The 15,543-nt window shown below is 40.6% G+C and overlaps 1 long non-coding RNA gene across 1 annotated transcript; it reads left to right on the forward strand.

Annotated features, from left to right (window-relative positions):
- Positions 1 to 5,728: 5,728 nt before the first annotated feature.
- LOC107970033 (uncharacterized) lies at positions 5,729 to 8,220 on the forward strand. Its single transcript, XR_010154035.1, has 3 exons — positions 5,729 to 5,911; positions 6,167 to 6,324; positions 7,985 to 8,220. It is a non-coding gene; the product is annotated as an uncharacterized LOC107970033 (long non-coding RNA).
- The last annotated feature ends 7,323 nt before the right edge of the window (positions 8,221 to 15,543 follow it).

Raw genomic sequence — 15,543 nt, forward strand, 5'->3', positions numbered from 1 at the left:
AGAAAAATCACTAGTCTAGGAATAAGAGATCTGGATTCCATTCTAGCTCTTTTTTAAGAACTAGTATATCTTTAATTAAATCTTTTCTTTCCTGCAAGCTTAAGTCCCACATCTGCCCATGAAAAACTTTGACACAGTTAACTTCATAGTACATGCTGACTAAATATTGTAGAGCTTCCTTAAAAAGAAAGAAAGAGAGAGGGAGGGAGGGAGAGGGAGAAGAGAGAAAGAGAGAAGACAAAGAGAGAGAAAGAAAGCAAAGAAAGAGAAAGAAAGAAAGAAAAAGAAAGAAAGAAAAGAAAAGAAAGAGAAAGAGATGGAAGGAAGGAAAAAGGAATGAAGGAAAAAGAAAGGAAGGAAAGAAAGAAAGAAAAGAGAGAGAGAGAAAGAAGAAAGAAAGAAAAGAAAGAAAAAGAAAGAGAAAGAAAGAAAGAATGAATGAAAGAAAGAAAGAAAAAGAAAGAAAGAAAGAAAGAATCTTCTCTATGAGGTCTGATATTGCTTGTAGGTGTGTGATAAAAGACTTGGTCATAGTGTTATGAGAATCCTGTCTCTCTTCACTGCATCCTTCCCAAGAACACAGAGGCCCTGTGATCAGCCACCTGCCTTATTTTACCAGCCCAGCAGTTAAAGAGGAGAGGCTGTGATGGGCTTAGGGGCCTTAGCATCAGGGAAGCTAGAATTACCTGCTACAGTCTGCTGAACAGACTCTCTTCTCTATATGTGGAGAGACATACATTCAACAGTTTCCCTGACATGTTGCTGATTGTGCAGGGAAGGAAACCTAAATTAACATGCAAATAACCGAGACAGCCAGAGTCATAAATGCTGTGTGCTGTGGTATAATTAGCTTGAAATGTGTATCCCACCGCTTGCATAGTCTTGGAAAGTGGGGTCTCTGATGCAGAGTTCCTTCACCTTAATGTAGGGATAATAATAACCATCTCATAGACGTGCTTAGAGATATTGAGTGGGATGATCTCAACCCCAGTGCTCAAAAAAAAAAAGTGCCAGGACAACAAATTTGGAAGTAATAATAATAAAATAATTTTTTATTATGCCTTCTTTGAAAGGGGGGTAAAATACATATAAAGAAAAGCACAGATCTTATGCATTTGCTTGAATGAGATTTGACAAACACATACATATGATTGCACAACGCCTAGATGAACATATGGAACATTCATCTTGCTTTATGCTCCTTTCAAATTCAGTCCCAGTTCTTCAGGGGCAAATAATATATTGACTTCTAGAAACTCATAACTCACCTGTTTTTAATCCTTATATAATGAATTTATGGAATAACATTACCTTTTGTGTATCGCTGTTATTCAGTGTTTTTGAGATTCATTCTGTTTTGTATGTATCAGCAGTTCATTCATTTTATTGCTGAATAGTATTCCATTGTTTGAGTCTCCACATTTGTTCTTCTATTTATCTGCTGATAAACATTTGGTGTTCCCAGTTTGGGTCATTGTGAATTAGGATATCACATAAGTTCTTGTACAAGGCACAGTAATATATATTTTTAAATATCTGTGGTAAATACCTAGAAGTAGAATTTTCTCCCAGGGTGTGGCTTGTTTTGTTTTGTTTTGTTTCTTAATGATGATGTATTTGGAAGAGCTAAAGTTTTAACATGTGATGAAATCAAACATATTCATTTTCCTTTTCATATGAATATTATTGTATCTAAGAACTTTTGCCTTCTCCAAGGCTGCAGAAATGTTCTGTCTGTGATGTCCTTCCCTAGAAGCTGCATAGGTTTAGCATCTATACTAAGGTTTATGGTCCAACTTGATTAATATTCGCATTCCACTCAAGGTGCAGATCCAGATTCCTTTTTCGCAGATGCTCGTTTTTATTAGTTATTAATAATGCTGCTATGGGCATTCATGGGCAAATATTTGCGTGAATACATTTTCAGTTCTCTTCGGTATAATTATGGAAGTGGAATTTTTGATTCTGGTGTGCTATAAGGTTCTAACTATATTATTTTGCATGTGGATATCCAGTTTTCCCAGTATGATTTGCTGAAAAGATGACTTTTTCTACTGAATAGTTTTTCTACCCTTGTCGAAGATAAGTGAATTGACAATGTAATGGTTGATTTTTGGACTCCCAATTCTATTCCTTTGATATATATGTCTATGCTTATGCTAGTACCACACTGTCTTGACACTGTAGCTTTGCCGTAAGTGTTGAAATATGGAAGTGTGAGTCTTCTATATTTGCACTTTTTCAAGATTGTGGTTGCTATTCTGGGTCCTATGCATTTACACATGAACTTTAGGATTAACATGTCAATTTCTACAAAAAGTCATCTGTAACTTTATAGGAATTCCATTTAGTTTTTAGATAAAATATGGAAAATTGCCTGCCTAAGAATATTGAGTCTTCAATCCACAAACATGGAATGGCTCTCTATTTTTATGTCTTCTTTAATTTCTTTCATCATGATTTGTTGTTTTCAACAAATGTACATGTCTTGCCATTATTTTCTTAAATAAATTCCTGTGTATTTCATTCTTTTCAATGCTATTGTAAATGGATTTTTTTCATGATGCAATTGAAAGGTATAGGTTGATATTTTGTCCTGCACCTTGATGAGTTGTTTATTAGCTCTAATAATATTTTGGAGTTATGTGGATTCTTAAAAGTTTTCTACATATGCCATCATGTCAGTATTTCATGTATGGGAAATCTAATGGTGAAAAACATGAAGTATTCATATATCTGGGAGTACCTTAATTTTTCCCTAACTTGTGAAGGATAGCTTTGCCAAGATATAGAATTCTTGGTAGACCGATATTTCTTTCACCACTTTTAATATGTTCTCTCACTATCTTCTGGCTTGCATGGTTCTAATGATAAATCAGCTGTTAAGCTTATTTATTAGTCATTTTGAGTTATTTATCTCTTGCTGCTTTCAAGAATTTCTCGGCCAAGCGCGGTGGCTCATGGCTATAATCCCAGCACTTTGGGAGGCTGAGGTGGGCAGATCATGAGGTCAGGAGTTCGAGACCAGCCTGGCCAACATGGTGAAACCCCATCTCTATTAAAGATACAAAAAATTAGCTGGGCGTGGTGGTGTGCACCTGTAATCCCAGCTACTCGAGAAGCTGGGACAGGAGAATCGCTTGAACCCAGGAGGCGGAGGTTGCAGTGAGCCAAGATTGTGCCATTGCACTCCAGCCTGAGCGACAGGATGAGACTGTTTCAAAGAAAAAAGAATTTATTTTTGTCTTTGTCATTGATATTTCCATTATAAATTGTCTAGGTGTGGATCTCTTAGAGTTTTTTCTTAGTGTTCATTGAGATTTTTATACATGGAGATTTGTGTTTTAAAGCAAAATCAAATGTTTTCAGCCATTACATCTTCAAATATCTGTCTGCCTCTTTCTTTCTCTCTCCTTTCTTCTGAGATTTCCATTATGCACATGTTTTTCCATTAGATTGTATTACACAGGTCTCTTTCTTTATCGTTCCTCAGAGTGTATAATCTCAATTGACCTATAATTATAGTAGTTGTTCCTCTCTTCTGTCTATTCCTATCTGCTGGTAAGACCCTCTTGTGACTTTCTATATCAGCGATTTTACTTTACAACCTCATCATTCATCATGAATTTTTTTTATGATGTGAAACTGATTTTTATACTTTCTGTTAATCTTTTTGCCCATGATTTCCTTTAGTTCTTCGAGTATAATAACTGATATCTTTGTCCACTAGGCTATTGTCTGGGATTCCTAAAGGATCATTTCTATTTATTGTTTCTCCTCTTTTCTGTGTATGGGCAGTATTTCATGTTTCTTTAAACATCTCATAATTTTTAAATAAAATTGTACTTTCCACATAATATAATTTGGCAGCTTTGGAAATCAGAATCTATCTTTAGCATTTGTTTGTGTGGTTTTTATTGCTGAATACTTGCTTAGTAACGTTCCTGGACTAATTTTGTAAAGTCTGTGTTACGCATCGTGTGCAGCCACTAAATTCCCTGTTTCGTTTGCTTACTAGTCAGATAATGAATGGACACCAATGATCTTAAGTCTTGTAAGCCATAAGTTGGCCTTTTGACTTTATCAACTAGTGAAGTTTTTACACAGTCATGAAGACATTAAGACATGAATTAAATGAGAAAATTTTTTCACGAATTAAACTTAAAGCCTGTGGTGCACAAGGAACTAGATTTTTCATAAATCTAGAAATTATCTTGCTAATAGATCAATATCTGGCTCTTACTTTCTGTCTGTGTGTGTTTCAATGTTAATGTAGTAAAAGTAAACACTTCAAATGCACCCTTATCTGAACATGGCTGTGAGGAGTTGGTTTCAAATGTTCTGGATACACAGTGGGAAGAGGGAAATTGGTCAGTCCTGATGCAGTCCCTGGGAAAAACAATGCCCTCCTATTACCTAAAAATTCCACAGTATAAAGTAAGAATTAGGAAGAGCCAGGAGAGTTCTGCAACACCCCGAAAAAAGGAAAATCCATGGGGGCTCTGAAAAATTACACCCCAGAACTTGTTTCACGTGGTTGCTTCCTGGAAGTGAAAGAAAACAGCTGGTGCTTCCGGGTCAAGTTGAGGCACCTCTGATCTCCAGCCCCCGGAGCCACAGCACCACCTGCTGGTGGGGCCCCGCTAGAGCTGACATAGACAGGTCCAGCCTCCAGGTGCGCCCAATCCCTTTTCTTGCATTATGAAGCTAAGCAGCCTCTCTCAACTCACTGTGACCGTCCCCCTTTGCCTCCTCCACATGGCCCAGCCTGGAGCCCTGAAAAGTGGCGGGTAGGGCGTGGCGACGCGTAGTGTGGCTGGAGTTGGAGAGCATTTCCTCTGAGGAGTCCATGCGACGACCTGGCCCTCATGCCTGGAAGTCACTTGGTGTCCCCGACTCACCCTGTGGCATTTTTCTCCAGCTGCACAGAAACCTGGATGTTGCCCAGAGTTTTCTGTTGCCTGCCCTTTCATCCTGTTACCCATGTGCTGGCAGGATAAAATTTGCAAAGGGGTCAAATGGTGTTGCTACTACGAACGTCGGCATTAGTGTATGGAGTCCTGCTGGATTTTGGATTGAGGTTAGGAGCCCCAGATCTGCTGCCCGTGAAACCTTCCTGCAGAAGCATTGTCTTAGAAGGAGTTGAGAACTGCCTGTTCCCCTAGAAAATCGTTGTGATCAGAGGTTTTAAATTGGGTCGACCCATAGATCTGCCTCTGGACAATGAAGCAAGACCTCCTTGCTTAGATTATGCACCTTCCATTTCACACAACGGACTTCACCCTTCTCCTCTCTGTAAAGAGGATATTTCAGCAAGATTCATTAAGATCCTCAACAGTTACCGGGTTTTTATTATTTTTTATTCCTATTTTCTACAGCTTATAATAATGAAACACTTTCCTCTTCATATTTACATTGTGAGTGTTTATATAATTTCACACTTCCTTAGGATGGCTTGCCTAGAATCCCTGATCCCCGTCCTTGATTCCTGGATAGCACATGCCAGTGTTCTTTGGAGAATACATAAGAGGATCCAGACAATGGCGTCCTATTGCCTCAAAATCTGCTGGATGAAGTAAAAATGATGAAGAGTTCTGTAACACCCTGAAAGGAGGCAGTCCATGAGGGCTCTCAGAAGTTACATTCCAGTTGTTTCACGTTGTCTCTTCCTGGAGGTGAAAGGAAACAGATGGTGCTTCCGGGTTAAGCGGAGGCACCTCTGACCTCCAGCCCCGGGAGTCAAAACGCCATCTGTTGATGGGGCCCCGCCAAAGCTGACATAGACAGGTCCAGCCTCCAGGTGCCCCCACACCGTTTTCTTGCATTATGAAGCTGAGCGGCTTCTTTCTACTCTCTGTGATCATCCTCCTTTGCCTCTGCATGACCCAGCCTGGAGTCTTGAGGAGTGCAGGTAGGGCCTGGCGACCCTGGGTGTGGCTGGGGTTGGGAACGTTTCCTCTGAGGAGTCCATGGGGTGACCTGGCCTGGAAATCACACATTGGTGCCCACTCTTCCTATGGCTTTTTTTTTTTTTTTTTTTTTTGGAGTCTCGTTCTGTCACCCAGGCTGGAGTGCAGTGACGCGATCTCGGCTCACTGCATCCTCCGCCTCCTGGATTTAAGCGATTCTCCTGCCTCAGCCTCCTGACCTATGGCGTTTTTTCCAGCTGCACGGAAACATGGATATTGCCCAGAGTTTGATCTTGACTGCCCTTTCACTCTCTTACCTATGCGCTGGCGCAATAAGAGTTGCAGGGGGTCAAGAAGTGTTGCTACTACAACTGTCGGCATCAGTGTATGGAGCCCTGGTGGACTTTGGATTGAGGTGAGGAGCCCCAGATCTGCTGTTCTCCTTGCTGCCCCTAACTCCTTCCCTCAGAAGCATTTGTCTTAGAGAGAGCTGAGAACTGCCCATGCGTTTAGCAACCGTTGTGAGCAGGGCTTTTAAATTGGGTCGGTCCACGCATTTGCCTCTCTAAAGTGAAGGAGGAGGCTCAACAGACCTCTTTGCTCAGATATGCACCTTCCACTTCACATAATGGGCATCACTCTTCTCCTCTCTATAACTCTCTATAATGTCGACATTTCAACAAGATTATCTCTAAGGTACTCAATAGTTACTGGATTTTATTATTTATTTTCAAATCCTTTTACTTACAGTTTACAATCATGAAACATTTTCCTCTTTACATTTACATCGTGAAGTAAGTTTATAATTTCACAATTCCTTAGGATGGCTTGCCTAGAGTCCCTGATCCCCAGTCCCTGACTCTTTGGCAGCACCTGCCAGTGTTCTTGTGAGGAGAATACCTAACAGGAATCACGCCTCAATGCCCCCGGGACACAAAACCATGTGCCCTGTACATTTTGCATCTTCCTATATCTCTGGTTTCCTGTTCTCTCCCAAGGTGGAAAGCCCTTCTTAACCAGGACTGAGGAGACACAAGTGCTACAGGCTCAGTCTGGGATAACTGGTCTCCAATGTTGTCCATGATCGCTCAGGCCCAGGACTTCCTTTTAGCAAGAGTCAAATGCTTCTTACTATGATAACAAGACGAAGAAATAAAGCGTTGTATATTTAAAACTCTATGAAAATCTAAGTCTGCTGGATTGATCTCTTGCTCTCCCTCTCTACTCAGCCATGTTGCATAATCCCTTAGGAACTGTAAAATGGACAGAGTTACTGTTTCACATTTAGTTTCATCAATTCCTGCACTTGTGTTTTTCTGATATATTTGTCTCTTTCAATATCTCCTGACGCTCAGATTCTCTGTTGGTCAGATTCCAGGTGCATTTTGGAGTTAAATTCTCTGGGTTTGCATCCTATGAATGGCATGCCGATTAATCCTGTAATGGAAGAGCAAGCCATTTTTGCTTCAGTTTTTCTGGTACTACTGCTGGTGGCCTTTCCAAGTGTTGAAGTAATATGATCTGCGATTGGATTTGGAACTTAGGGTCGGAAACTGAGCAAGATGTACTTTAGTTCTAGGTACTTTCATTCCTAAAAATTGAGCCACCCTAAATTAGGAGAACAAAATCCTTGTGGTTCAGCCTACATCCCTTGAGTCTTTGCTTGAGGGTTGGGCCCTAGGTCTACCTAATAATGAAGTGTAATTAGCCATGAATTTTCCAAATTTATAACTCTGTGCTTCATTCTTCCTTAACTCCCACAAATGTTGCAGAGGTCTGGGAAAGTAATTTTCCAAAATTTTATTTATCTCTAACAAGTATCTTAACAATTTTGAAAAACTACTTTTTCCCAAGCATGTTTTAAACTGACATCTAATAATTTTATCATCATTGCATAGTTTCAAGAGATAAAAATTTAGGTATATGATAAATGTTGTCATTTAAATCAAATGGGTATCTTACTCTATGAGGTTTCTAATAGAATCTAACTACAATGTTCATTTGTTAGTAACATCTATTAGGGAAGAAAAAAAACATGTCCTTTTTCCTCATCATCTCTCTATCTTTCACATCAGAGAGGAGCTACCCTCTCTGCAAGAGCTTCGAAGAGAGAAGCTACCCTCTGCGAGAGCTTCAAAGACCAGCAGACATCCGAACACCCTGCCTGCAGAGAGGAGCCACCCTCTCCAGGGCCCCCTCTCTGTTGAGAGCTGAATACTCAAGGGATGATCTGCCTACAGAGAGTAACTACCCACTACAGGTCTCCTCTGAGCTCTTCTAACACTAAATAAAGCTCTTCTTCATCGTCTTCACCCTTCACTTGTCTGTGTACCTTATTCTTTCTGGATGCAAAACAGGAACTCAGGCAAAGGTGCCACCAGCCACAGAGGTTTCTGGGAAGAAAATGAACACCCCAAAGATCATGTAACACTTCTACTAATTTGGGTTTGGCTTGTTCTTGCTTTTCTAGTTTTTTGAGATGCATTGTTAGGTTACTTATTTGATATCTTTCCAGTTTTTTTATGTAGGGGCTTATTGCTATTAACTTGCCTCTTAATACTATTTTTGCCATGCTCCATAAGTTTCGTTTTTTTGTATTTCTACTTTTGATTGTTTCAAGGAATTTTTAATTTTATTCTTAATTTCTTTTTTCATCCACTGGTCATTCAGAAGCATGTCGTTTAATTTCCATATATTTTGTATAGTTTTGAATGTTCCTGTTGTTATTGATGTCTAGTTTTATTTCCTTGTGGTCATATAAGATACTTGATATGATTTTGATTTTTTAAAATTTTTTGAGACTTCTTTTGTATTTTAGCACTTGGTCAATCCTGGAGAATGTTTCATGTGCAGATACAACAAAAGTGCATTCCATAGCTGCTGGGTAAAATGTTTTGCAAATGTCTGTTAAGTTCATTTGATCTATAGTACAGTTTAAACTTGATGCTTCTGGGTTAATTTTCCATCTTGATTATCTTTCCAATACTGAGAGTAGGGTGTTAAAATCCCCACGTATTATTGCATTAGAGTCTATCTCTCCCTTCAGCTCTAATAATGTTCACCTTATATATCCAGATGCTCCAGTGTTGGGTGCATATATATTTATAATTATTATGTTCTCTTGCTGAATTAGTCCCTTTACTATTACATAATGTTCTTATTTGTCCCTTTTTCCAGATTTTGACTTGAAGTCTATTTTGTCTGATATTAGTATAGCTACTCCTTCTTGCTTTTGGTTTCTGTTTGCATGGAATATCTTTTCCATACCTTCAATTCAACCCCATATATGTCTTTACAGGTGATGTGAGTTCTCGTGGGCAGGACACAGTTGAGTTTAGGTGTTTTACCCATTCAGCCAGTCTACATATTTTAAATGGTGAATTTAATCCATTTATATTCGGGGCTGTTGTTGAAAGGTGAGGGCTTAAACCTGTTATTTTATTGATTGTTTTCTGATTGTTTCATATATCTTTTGTTCCTTACTTCCTATCTTATTGTAAGTTTTGGGCTGGGTTGTTTTCTGTGGTGACAATTCTTGATTCTTTTCTCTTCCTCCTTTGTGTATCGGCTCTGCCAGTGAGTTTTAGAGTTTCTTAAACTTTCATGATGGTGGCAGTTGTCTTCTCACTTCCAGACATGACTCTCTTGAAAATATTTTGTAAAGCCAGTCTAGTGGTGATGAATCCCCTTAGTTATTGCTTATCTATGAAGAATTTTATTTCTCTTTCATTTCTGAAAGATAATTTTGCTGGGTATTCTTGTCCACTAGTTTTTTTTTTTTCTTTTAGTAATTTGAATATATTATTCCATTCTCTTCTGGACTATAAGGTTTTTGCTAAGAAATCCTCTGTTAGTCTGATGAGGATTTCATTATATGTGACATGATGCTTTTCTCTTCTTGTTTTAAGAATTCTTTCTTTGTCTGTGACTTTTGACAATTTGACAATAGCGTGCCTCAGAAAGGACCTGTTTGGGTTGAACCTAAATGGGGTGTTTTGAGCTTCCTGGACCTGTATGTCCATCTCACTGCCAATACTTGGGAAGTTTTCAGCTATTTTTAACATGTTATTTATACATTTTCCATTCTCTTTTCTTCTGGAATGCCCGTAATGTGAATACTGGTTCACTTAATTTTGAACAAATGGTGTCCCCAGAATCCTGTAGGCTTTCTTCATTTATTTTTATTCTTTTTTATCTTTTTGTCTGCTGATATTATTTCAAGTATCCTGTCCTCTAGTGTAGAAATTATTTCTACTCTGTTGTTAAAGTTCACAGTTGTATTTTTTTATTTTATTCATTGAATTCTTCAACTCTAGAATTTTTGTTTGGTACATGGCTGCGTGGCCAGCCTGGGAGTGTTCCTGCCAGGGGTAGCCCATGAGGCTGTTTCTCAGGCCCAGGATGTGGTCACACAGCTGCTTGGCTGACCTGGGTGTATGTCGGCTGGGGGCAACCTGAAAGACTGCTTCTCTGTCCTGGAATGCAAGCACAAGGCTGCCCAGCTGGACTTGGGGGTCTGTCTGCTGGAGGTGGCCCCACAGGGCTGCTTCTCAGGTCTAGGATGCAGGGCACACAGCTGATTGACCCTCCTGGGGGCATTTCTGCCAGGGGTTGACCACAGGGCTGCTTCTCAAGCCTGGATTACAGGTGCAAGGCTGCTTGGCTGGACTCAGTGCATGTCTGCTGGGGCTTTCTGTTTCTCAGCCCCAGGATGTGAATTAATGGCTGCTCAGCCCGCCTGAAGGCTTCCCCTGGTGAGGAAGCCTGTGGTGTTGTTTCTCAGTCCCAGGGCATGGCTGCACAGCTGCTCATGCAGCCTAGGGCATGTCTGCCAGGGGCAGCCCACAGGTCTGTATCTCAGGCCCTGATTGTGGGTGCAGGGCCATTGGGTAGGCCAGGGGCTTGTCTGAGTGGGTGGGGCACCATGGAAATGTTTCTAATCCCTAGACATGGATGTGTACCTGCTTCTCAGGCCTTGGAATGTGTCAACTTCTCAGAGGCCTGAGCACCACTTTCACTCAGAGGAGGGTGTGCAGCAGTTTGACTGGTTCAAGGGCAGGTTTACCCTGTGCGGGACTGTCATGCCATTCCTCCAGGCGGAAGTGAGGGCAGCGGGGGTTGTTTGTTCTACAGGACCAGAGTCACAGCCAGTCCTGTATCCACACTTGATGCTGCTGGGATTATGGCATTCAGCCACTGGTGTGCGCCTGGTGGAATGAAGACCAAGCCCCGTTGAGGGAAAAGTGCAGTGGCTACTGGGCTCCACAGGAGGGCGCACTCCACAGGTGGCTCTGGTCTCAAGATGGCACCCTGCTGCAGCATCTTGGCTGACAGTGGGTAGGTGGACTGTGAGGAGTGCACCCCTTGTGCTTTCAGTTCAAAGCAATGCACCTGCATGAATTCCTAGCAGCGTTTCAAACGGCTCAGGGCTTGTGTGTGAGTACTGCAGGATTCTCCGTAGTAAGGATTTTAGGTGTTTGTGGTGGTAGTGGAGACTAGTGCGGTTCTTTTGCTTACCTTTTCCCCACAATAGGATGTCCTCCTGACTCCAGATAGATCGGATCCAGGTGTGGAAGACAGGGCGGCAGATGCTGGATGCATCCATGCTGCCCTCCTAGACTTCCAATCCCCACAGGTGCATCTCCACTCCCCTGCTATATTCGAATACTCTTCCTTGGACTCTCTAATCGAGTTTCATCAGTTTATTCATTGCTTTGGTACTTTCTTGTGGGGAGAATGAGTGCCTGTCTTCTATAGTCAGTCGTCTTGGTGACATCACTGAGCTAAATTTCTTTATACTGCATATCCCATCCTGAATTATTGGAGTCTTTTTTAAAATAATTTTTATTCTTAACCTTCATACTAAAGATATGATTTGCATACCACCATTATAGTATTAGAGCATTCTGAATTTATGTAATTACTTCCACTAATGAGTTCTATACTTTTAATTTTTTTATTGTTACACATGAGTACTCTTTCTTTCATCTTAGAACTTTCTTTAGCTTTTCTTGTAAGAGAGGGTTCCCCATCCGCCCCGCCCCCCCACCCCCACTCAGCCCACATAGCAGGAGGTGAGCAGAGAGTGAGTGAGCGTTACCACCTGAGCTCTGCCTCCTGTCAGATCAGGGGTGGCATTAGTTTCTCATAGGAGCAGGAACCTTATTGTGAACTGTGCATGCAAGGGATCTAGGTTGCATGCTCCCTATGGCCCCCACTGCCCCGCCCCACCACCCCCTCCCTCCCTGCCCCTATCCATGGAAAAATTGTCTTCCACGAAATCAGTCCCTGGTGCCAAAAGGTTTAGGATCACTGTTGTAAGATACGCCTGTTAGTGATGAAGTTCTTCAGCTTTTGATTGTCTAGGAAAGTATTTCTCCTTCATTTCTGAAAGACAACTTTTCTGGGTACAGTATCCATGGATAACAGGTTTTTTTTTTTTCTCCATCACTTTGAATATCTCATGCCACTCTCCTTCTGGCCTTTAAGGTTCCTGTTGAGAAGTTTGTATGTAGGTATATTGGAACTCCCTTATATGTTATTTGCTTCTTTTCTCTTGCTGCTTTCAGGATCCTTTCTTTGTCTTTGATCTTTTATAGTTTGACTATTATATGTATGTCTGGTATTTTTTGGACTGAATCTGATTGGTGACCTTTGACCTTTCTGTACCTTGATATATCAGGGGGTTTCCTAGGGCCTGTTGCAATACATTTCTCTGGTATTTCTGAGAGATTGTTAGTCCCTAATCTACTGGTGCCATCAATTCCACAAATCCACAGCAGCCCACCCCGTCACTTGGTTCAAGGACTGTGCTCCTCCTACAGTATCCATTAAGATCTTAAGATCTTGTACCAGCGATTGATGTGGCAACTCTCTACAATTTCAGTAAGCATGACTGGGTAAAACAATCTGTGAATAGACATACCAGAGGATGGTCTAAAAGAGTTTTGGGGGTTGGGAAGTCTTAAAATGGAAGCTCTGCTGCCTATACTGTCTTCTTCCCCTCTCCTAAGAAAGTTTCCAGGGAAGGATAAACCTCTAGGAGAAGAAGCCAGAATGGGAGAATAGAAAACCTTTGGACTGGGGATAGGAGATCTGGATTTTAATTCCAGCTCTGCCATAAGAACCTGTGCATCTTCAATTAAATCTGTTTTCTCTCCAAGCTTAAGTTCCTCATCTGCACATAGAAAATTTGGTGTAGTAATTCTGATCATGCGTGCTAGCCCAACATTCTGGGAGTTCATTTAAAAAGAAGAAAGAAGGAAAGATAAAATCAAGAAAGGAGAGAAAGGAAGGAAGAAAGAAAGAAGAAAGAAAAAAGGAAGAAAGAAGGAAGAAAGGAAGAAGGAAGGAAACAAAGAAGAAAGGAAGAGAGGAGGAAGGAAAGAGTGAGAGAGAAAGAAAGAAGAAGGAAGGAAGGAAGGAAGGAAGGATCTTCTCTATCAGATCTAAATTTTGCCTGTAGGTGTGTGGTAACAGACATCATCACAGTGGCATGAGAACCTGTCTCCACTGCACTGTTCCCTAGAGCACGGATGCCCTGTGCTCAGCCACCTGCCTTATTTTTCCAGCCCAGCAATTGAAGAGGAGAGACCATGGTGGGCTTAGGGGCCTTAGCATCAGGGAAGCTATAATTCCCTGCTAGAGTCTGGTGACAAGATCCTCACTTTTATGTGTGGCCAGAGATACATTCAACAGTGTTCTTGACACACTGGTAATGGTATGGAGTCAGGAAGGGTATCTAAATTGACATGCCAACAAGCAAAAGAGCCAGAGCCATAAATGCTCTGGGAGAATACACTCAAGAATATGCTGGTTATTAGCAGGTGAACAATTAAAATTTTGGATCTCCTAGCAAAGTTAACAGTACTATACATAAATGTACAATTAGCATGAACCTTGGTTTTCACCACTTACATAGTCTTGAGCAGCAAGGTCTCTGATGCTGAACTTCTGCATCTTTTTCTTTCCTTTTCTTTTTTCTTTTTTCTCACTCTGTCACCCAGGCTGGAGTGCAGTGGTGTGATCTTGGCTCACTGCAGCATTGAACTGATTTTCCCACCTCAGCCCCCTGAGTAGCTGGGATTACAGGTGCATGCCACCACGGCCAGCTAATTTTTTGTATTTGTAGTAGAGATGGGGTTTCACTATGCTGCCCAGGATGGTCTTGAACTCCTGAACTCAAGGAATCCGCCTGTCTCGGCCTCCCAGAGTGCTGGGATTACAGGCATGAGCCCTCACGCCTGGCCAGAGCTCCTGCGTCTTAATGTGGGAATAATAATAACCATGTCATATAGATTTTCAGAGATATTGAGTGAGATTATCTCAGCCCCAGTGCTCAATAAAAAGTTCCAGCATGACAACAAATTTGGTAATAATAATAATAAAACAATCTTTTATTATATCTTAATATTGAGGTAAAATATATACAAAGAAAAGCACAGATCTAATGTATTTATTTGAATGAGATTTGGCAAATACATATGTGTAGTTACACAAAATCATATGGAGATATAGAACATTCTCATCAACCTTGAAAGTTGTCTATGACGCATTCAAATTTAATTCCAACCCTTCAGGGGCAATCATTATGCTGACATCTACCAATTTAAGACTTGCCTGTTTTTTCTCAATTAAGAAGCATTTATTGTTATAAATGCACTCAGGCACTGTAAGACATAACATAAATGAAATAATTTTCAGATAAAAGCAACTGCTTATTATTTTATCCTGCCTTTATATTATTTTTATAAACTGCCTTCAGAAGGTATCATTCATTACCATACCAGTTGGGTGGTCTGTAATATATTCCCACAAGGTTTGTCTTCCCTTTATTTCTTCTTTTGTTCTTACAAACATGTATTCTACAGTGTTGCTGCTTCTAAGTTCATTGATTTTCTCTTAAGTATGTATTATTTTGATATGCAATGCTTTTTTTTTTTTGAGATGGAATCTCCCTCACTGTGTCACCCAGGCTGAAGCGCCTGCAACCTCCACCTCCCAGGCTCAAGTGATTCTTCTGCCTCAGCCTCCCAATTAGGTGAGATTACAGGTGTGTGCCACCATACCCAGCTACTTTTTGTATTTTTAGTAGAGACGGGGTTTCACCATGTTGGCCAGGCTGGTCTCGAACCCCTGACCTCAAGTGATTCGCCCATCTTAGCCTCCCAAAGTGCTGGTACTGCAGGCATGAGCCACCATGCCCACTCTTGATATACAATGCTTCTTAACCCCCTTCCTAATAAGATCATTTCTTTTTAACAATGTATATAATATTCTGGACTGAAGTTCAATCCCACAAATTATCAGTGATGATAACAATTTAAAATTACCATTCTTGGTTAAAATCTCAACTTAACATGAGCATTGGCACAAATTCTATAAACAAGCCGCTTTTAAAAGCCCCAATAAAGTTCACTATATAATTAAAGTGACCTAGTTCAAATAGAAAGAAGTGACAGTAGAAGTGAATTAATATTATATGTGCTACATGGTAGTGTAGTTATGATACTCATAATTTTTTATTGCCATTGTAGATATTTTCTTCTAGTGCTTTCAAGTTACCAACAGATATTTATATTCAAGATTTAAGAAAAAGATTTCAGAATTCCCAGGAATTCTTTAAATTAAAGTT

The sequence above is a fragment of the Pan troglodytes genome, chromosome 21 (genome assembly GCF_028858775.2).
Source record: "Pan troglodytes isolate AG18354 chromosome 21, NHGRI_mPanTro3-v2.0_pri, whole genome shotgun sequence".
Lineage (NCBI taxonomy): Eukaryota > Metazoa > Chordata > Mammalia > Primates > Hominidae > Pan > Pan troglodytes.